The sequence below is a fragment of the Pseudophryne corroboree genome, chromosome 9 (genome assembly GCF_028390025.1).
Source record: "Pseudophryne corroboree isolate aPseCor3 chromosome 9, aPseCor3.hap2, whole genome shotgun sequence".
Taxonomy (NCBI): Eukaryota; Metazoa; Chordata; class Amphibia; order Anura; family Myobatrachidae; genus Pseudophryne; species Pseudophryne corroboree.
In genome coordinates, this window is record NC_086452.1 from 245,213,454 (window position 1) to 245,221,227 (window position 7,774).

The 7,774-nt window shown below is 37.2% G+C and overlaps 1 pseudogene; it reads left to right on the forward strand.

Annotated features, from left to right (window-relative positions):
- Positions 1 to 601: 601 nt before the first annotated feature.
- On the forward strand, positions 602 to 720 carry LOC134962412 (5S ribosomal RNA; annotated as a pseudogene).
- The last annotated feature ends 7,054 nt before the right edge of the window (positions 721 to 7,774 follow it).

Below are 7,774 nucleotides of genomic sequence, written 5' to 3' on the forward strand. Positions count from 1 at the left end.
GCCATTACACATTTCTTTTCAGCCAGGCGCACCTGTGAAAACCCATTATTAATATTGCCTATGTGAAGTCATTTTGAGGTGCTTCATTCACAGGTTGCAGCCCACGCAAAATATCCAGATACACGAGCGCCATTTACCCCCTTTTTATATTGCAGTGACACTGCTGTGTTTTTTTCAGTTGATTTGTACATATACTGACAGATTTTTGGTTTGCACAGGAAAGATATAATAAAAACCATGAATATAGATTATGAGATTGCTCTATATGTATGCCTTTCAATTTTGCTTTATTGATGTGTATACATGCCTTGATTTGCTGCTTACTAGTTCTCAACAAGATCTATCATTTGCTTCTTGCTTCATTAAAGTGGTTTAAGACTATTTGAATCTAGAATATATGTACAGGTATTAATTGATAGATTATTGTGCATCAAACTATCTCATTATTTTTTATTATCTGCACTCATTCAGTGGACTCTCATCTATGATTCATGGATTATTTCCATGTCTAATGTTGGACAGCAGATCCAGTACTTTATCTTGCATATTCTTGCTACCTTTTCGGTGCACTCTTATTGGTGTTGCTTCAGATTTTGACACTCTCTACTACCATACCTCATTGAACATGCCCGATCTCGTCTGATCTTGGAAGCCAAACAGTGGTGGGCTGGGTTAGTACTTTGTAGGGAGACCTCCTAGGAATACCTGGTGTGGTAGAGGTAGGTGTACTGTCTGGACCTATATATGAGGCAACACTAACAGCAGTACCACCACTTTTTCTTTTTTACTGTCAGAGTCTCCTCTTTTAAACAGCACAGTAACTTATGAGAGGATGCGGACACATTTAGTGTAATATATATTTTTATGCGAGATCCCCCACAAAAATTGGGGTGAGGTTATCCGAGGTGTTTTTGACCTATTGTGGTTGTGATATATTCCTCCCTGATCTATGATGGTCTCATCAATACAGATCTACAGGTCAAGGTGAAACAGATGCAGTACTGATCGTGTCTACATCTCTTTCTACGTATTCTAATAATGTTAGAGACCAGAACATTTGAACAATTTTAAACCAATATGTTTTTGTGTTTTTTTGTATATTGGATTATATATTCGTGTGGTGGATATTGGTTTGGTTTTAATGCATAACTAATAAAAATTATTCTTTTATCTGTATTTTTTTCATGTAATCTTATTAGCTGTTAAGAGTGTGCCCACACAAGAGCTTTCTTAATCTCTCCTTTTTCTTGATGTGTAATACTGGCTAAGGGCGCACCACCAAGTGACAATAATCTATGAATCTATTTGCAGATAGGATCCTATTATTCTTGGTCATTTCTCATGTAAATATATACTAGACTTGAGCGGAATCACAACTTTCTATACAAACAAATATATTCACTTGGCTTGTTAGTTTGAGAGTTTTCATGCCTGAAATTTGACCTGTCGACCTAGTACATGTCGACCTAATGACCATGTCGACCTATTGACCATGTCGAACTAACGCATGTCGACCTTAAGTGGTTGACCTAATGACTTTCGACCTAAGCTGTGTCGACCTAACGACCGTATCCCCCTGAGATAGTTGTAACATATCTATATAACACTGCCCTGTTCCAATTATACCACAGCAGATAAAAATACTAGGTTTTATGCAATGTTGGTCCTTTGTATTTATGTTTGGTGTAAAATACACAATTCTGTGATGCTCATACCAACAAAAAATCATTGGTGTACATCCACAAGTAGAGTTGGTTGCATATACTGTGTGATTTATACAAATTTACAGCTGGAGATGAAAGACAGGTGGAAATGGGTGGGCAAGCATAAATCAAATAAATTAAATATCTTTATGGTCTTTTTAAGTAATTTCTGATTTGCCTAAATCCAAAATATACAGTACACAAGCTTACATCTGTAGAGGTGTTAGAGGATAGAGCGCAAGATTAGAAAAACATAAAGTGTAGTAAGGTCTTCTCATTGCAACTAAGAACATATTTATAGCTTAGCAAAGATACATTTGCTTTTAATATATGAGATGTAGAGTTTCATCTGCATGAAGATCTGCTCTTCCTCAGCCGGTGACCTTCTTAATTCCCTACGTGAACACTCTGACACCTTTTCCCACAAACGAAGTTGAACTGTCAAAACTTTTCTAATCCACCTACTCTACTACCTCACCTCTTGATACTATACCCTCAAAAATAAGTAAAGCTCTTCCTCCTTTGGTTATCCCAACCTTAACTAAAATCTGTAATCTCTCTCTCTCTACTGGAATCTTTCCTTCACTGTTCAAGCATGCACTGATTACTCTTATTCTTAAAAAAACAACTAAATACTGACCCAAGGGCCTAATCCAGACCTGATCGCAGCAGCAAGCTGTTAGCTAATGGGCAAAATCATCTTCACTACAGGTGTGGCAGATGCAACATTTGCAGAGAGGGTTAGATTTGGGTGGGTTATATTGGGGGTAATTCAGAGTTGATCCTAGATGTGCTAAATTTAGCACATCTATGTTCAGCTTCACAGACATGCAGGGGGACGCACAGCACAGGGCTTGTCTGCCCCGCATGGCTGGCCCAACCGACCCCCCCTTGCACAGGTACACATGCATTGCGCGGTGGTGATGCTTTTGTGCCTGGCGAGTAATTCCCTGTCAGTGCAACTCCTGCGCTCTGTCAGGGAGCTTCCTGCCACATCCCGGGTCGCAGTGGCTGCATATGATGTCATGCAGCCGCTGTGACCTGCCCCTTCAATGGTCTGGACACGCCTCCATTGTCTGGACCGCGCCCCACCAACGGCATTCTCCTGCCCCGCGACCGCCTCTGCCTTTCATCAAGCAGAGGCGATCGCAGCCCAGAGATGTGCACGCGCAGTGCGTCAACTGCGCATGTGCACTCCACACAAAAAATTAGACTGTGATCGCTACCATTGCAGCGATCCAGTCTGAAATAGCCCCATTGTTTCTGTGCATGGTAAATACTGGCTGCTTCATTTTTACACTGCAATTTAGATTTCAGTTTGAACACACCCCACCCAAATCTAACGCTCTCTTTTCATGTTATATCTGACCCCCCTGCAGTGCACATGGTTTTGTCCATTAGTAAACAAATTTGCTGCTGCGATCAGGTCTGAATTAGGCCCCAAACTTTTTTTCAAACTACTGTCCCATCTCTCAGTTCCCATGCCCCTCCAAGATAATTGAGAGATTTGCTTACACTTGCCTCACACACTTTCTTAACTCACACAATTTACTGGACTCACTTCAGTCAGGATTTTGTTTCCAACTCACCACAGAGACAGCAATGATTAAAGTAGTGAATAAGCTGTACAAGTCTAAAGGCCATTACTCATTTCTTATTCTTCTAGATCTCTCTGCTGCTTTTGACACTGTTGACCACTATTTTCTCATATGAACACTACATTCCCTAGATCTTCAGTACAGAGGCCCTCATTCCGAGTTGATCGGTCGCAAGGCGAATTTAGCAGAGTTACACACGCTAAGCCGCCGCCTACTGGGAGTGAATCTTAGCTTCTTAAAATTGCGACCGATGTATTCGCAATATTGCGATTACTAACTACTTAGCAGTTTCAGAGTAGCTCCAGACTTACTCTGCCTGTGCGATCAGTTCAGTGCTTGTCGTTCCTGGTTGACGTCACAAACACACCCAGCGTTCGCCCAGGCACTCCCACCGTTTCTCCGGCCACTCCTGCGTTTTTTCCGGAAACGGTAGCGTTTTCAGCCACACGCCCCTGAAACGCCGTGTTTCCGCCCAGTAACACCCATTTCCTGTCAATCACATTACGATCGCCGGAGCGAAGAAAAAGCCGTGAGTAAAATTACTTTCTTCATAGTAAAGTTACTTGGCGCAGTCGCAGTGCGAACATTGCGCATGCGTACTAAGCGGATTTTCACTGCGATGCGATGAAAAATACCGAGCGAACAACTCGGAATGAGGGCCAGAGTCCTTTCTGGGTTCTCATACTACATATCTAATCACTCTTTCAGTGTCCACTCTGAATCCATCTCCTCTTCACTACCTCTATCAATTAGAGTACTGCAAGGCTCAGTCTTAGGCCCTCTGCTTTTCTCAATATATACCACACTAATATACTCTTTTGGATTTCAGTATCATCTGTACACAGCTGATATTCAAATCTAGAGAGGAGGAATTACTCTGCGCTTAAAATAACTTTAAATATTAATTTATAAATTATTACTGTGCAGTTCACCATCGAAAGTGATTGACTCAATGAGACTTAGAATATAGATAAGCAGTTTATAAAAAAAAACATATAACATATACAGAACATAAAATATAATAATTTAATTAATCGCTATATACCAAAGCTAATAATTAGCATACATACTTTAAAATATATGTGATAATTACTGTAATTTCAGCTCTCTCAGATGATGAAATAATACTCATCAAAAACACTGGCGTCCCAGTGTGTAATGAAATAAATGTCCCGCAATAGGTGTCCACAATCGCAATGGTTATATTAATGGTAAAATGGTGCAGTCTGTAATAATTACCCACATGCTGGTTCCTGTGGAAAATGCAAACAGGGTTCTTTCAGATGCTATGCTTGCACGTAGAGTGAGAAATGTACTGTCATATGACTGCTGCAATTGAATTGTGGCTGCTCCGTTTAGGGGACACTACACGTCTCCAGAGGAGTGATGGATGCTGGCCGCTGGTGTTAACAGAGCGTCTGTGTGTCCCTCTGAAATTGTCGGGTGGTTAAATTCCACTGCGGGGCTCTGGCATGAGGCACCCGGCAATGAGAGGAGGTATCGCACGGCAAAGTGCTGGAGTTTACAGAGCTCCATGAGCTGTTTGAACCTGCGGGTAGCGGCACCTGGAGAGCTTAATTGAGAGAAAGTATGGGCGTCAACGTGTTTCGTCTCCTAGCAACCGGAGACTTCCTCAAGATGAATAACTCCTCTCTACGGACTTCAGAATTTATACCTGTCTGATAGCTTGAGACTTATCAGATGTGTCTGCTTAATCAATTAATATATTAACCTTTAAAATTACTATTTTCTCATGTTTAGACATATTTAAAAATACATAAATTGTTAACAATATAATACTATATCTCAAGGACGCACTGAGTCAATCTAATACACATACAATGTTTCAAACCTATGATAGCAATTTAATTGTATCTAATATACAAACAGGTAACACACAGTATATCTTGTACTAAACTCTACTAGGCAGCTCTAATTAATTAATTGCTGAAGATAACAAAGTAGGTTGTCATTAGCAACACAGTAATACTAATATAGGTTTTACTAAGGATTCTGAACATGGGGACCAGGTTTGCACCTAGTTTTGCTAACCTCTATATGGGCCGCTTTGAAGAAGAGTACATCTGGAGCGGCCCGTATGGAGAGAACCTGGTCCTCTATGGCCATTACATCGACGATTTATTTATTATTTGGAATGGGGGTCACCAAAAAGCACTTGATTTCGTTAACTTCCTGAATGACAACACTTATAATTTAAAGTTCACTCATAATTTTGATTATGTCACCACTAATTTTCTAGATATCACGTTCTCAATAGATAAAGATAAGATTATATCCATGAACTTCATCAAACCAGTAGGTGCTGGTAACTATCTCCATTACTCAAGTGGACACTATAGACCATGGGTGAAAAATATCCCAAAGAACAAAATTATTAGAATCAGACGTAATTGCTCTCAAGATTCTGCATTTCTATTACAAGTTGACAACCTATTGAAACAGTTTTGTGAAAGAGGTTATCCGTCGTATCTAATGGAAGATTCCTGGAGGTTTGCCAACACCTTGATAGAGATTGACTCTGAAATGTCATCTAAAATTAAGATTCCTGGATCTAAATCCAAGAAAAACAATGTGAAGGGAAATAATATAGCTGTTGAAGATTCTATCAAATTTATCTAAAAATTTAATAAGAAATCTAATGTTATCAAAAAAATAGTTCAAACGAACTTCAAAAAAATTAAACAAGATCCTATTCTGAATAAATGTCTGGCTGAGAAACTTATGGTCATTTTTAGAAGGAACACAAACTTAAAAGAAATGTTGGCTCCTAGTTTTTTGAAACCAATAAATACTAATGTAGTGCCAACCTGGTTACCGAAGAAACCATTAGGCTGTTTCAGATGCAATAAACAAGTCTGTTTAACTTGTAAACACATTAAGAACAAGGTCTCAGATGTTACTTCTACAGCCAACAACAACACCTTTTGGATCAAACAGTTTATTAATTGTGACTAAAAATATTGTGTTTATGTGCTACAGTGTCCATGCTCCCTTCAATACGTGGGGAGAACTACCAGGTCTCTAAAGTCGAGATTTAGAGAACACAGATTGAATATCATAAAGAAATTACAAACTTACAGTGTATCCCGACATTTTTCCAGGGTACATAATGGTGATCAATCATCCCTAACTATTGTAGGTATAGAGCAGTTCACCAGCACAAAAAGGGGAGGAGATAGATTCCGAAAACTCTGTGTAGGGGAGTCATCATGGATATTTAGGCTAGATACCCTTCACCCTGAAGGTCTAAATGAAGCCTTAGACTATACTTGTTTAGATTAGATTACTGGTCAGAAGTTGTTTCATTTTAATTTAAAATTTTGGTGATATTTACTATTATTAAAAAAAAATTCATGTTTGTTTAGTTTTATGCGTATGCATTTTTATGTATGTGCATTTATATAGTTATCATATTAATATATTCCTTATACTGCGAACTTCAACAGGATTTATATCCATAAGAATTTACAACTGAACAGTGAGCTATTTTTAGTAGTTTTATTTTTATATTTATTTATTTTTATTTCCATTTTTATTTATATTCATATTTATTTTTATTTTTATTAATTATTCATTTTTCATTTTTTATTATTATTATTATTATTATTATTATTATTATTATTATTATTATTGTTATTATTATTTTTATTTCCATTTATATTTATTTCTATCTTTATTTTTATTTTTATTCTTATTTGTATTTGTATTTATTTTTTTCAGTTTTTATACTTGCCTTTAACATGTATTTCTAGGTGTCAAAATTAAATAAGTATTTATTACCTGAAAATTATGTCCCAATTCAGATAGAGCATAATCAGATAAGATCCGATTGTTCACTGGTGTTAGAGGTTGTCTCCCTTAGTACGCATGTCTATGCAGTATCTCATTAAAATTAATTCTGTAGATAGATTCGGACTAATTCTCTTTATATAAGTTCTTATATATTTATATATACAATCCTTATCAATACCATTTATATATTTCTGTTTGGTTAAAAATTATTTTTATATTATGTTCAGTATCCTTAGTAAAAACCTATATTAGTATTACTGTGTTGCTAATGACAACCTACTTTGTTATCTTCAGCAATTAATTAATTAGAGCTGCCTAGTAGAGTTTAGTACAAGATATACTGTGTGTTACTTGTTTGTATATTAGATACAATTAAATTGCTATCATAGGTTTGAAACATTGTATGTGTATTAGATTGACTCCGTGCGTCCTTGAGATATAGTATTTTATATTGTTAACAATTTTTGTATTTTTAAATATGTCTAAACATGAGAAAATAGTAATTTTAAAGGTTAATATATTAATTGATTAAGCAGACACATCTGATAAGTCTCAAGCTATCAGACAGGTATAAATTCTGAAGTCCGTAGAGGGGAGTTATTCATCTTGAGGAAGTCTCCGGTTGTTAGGAGACGAAATGCGTTGACGCCCATACTTTCT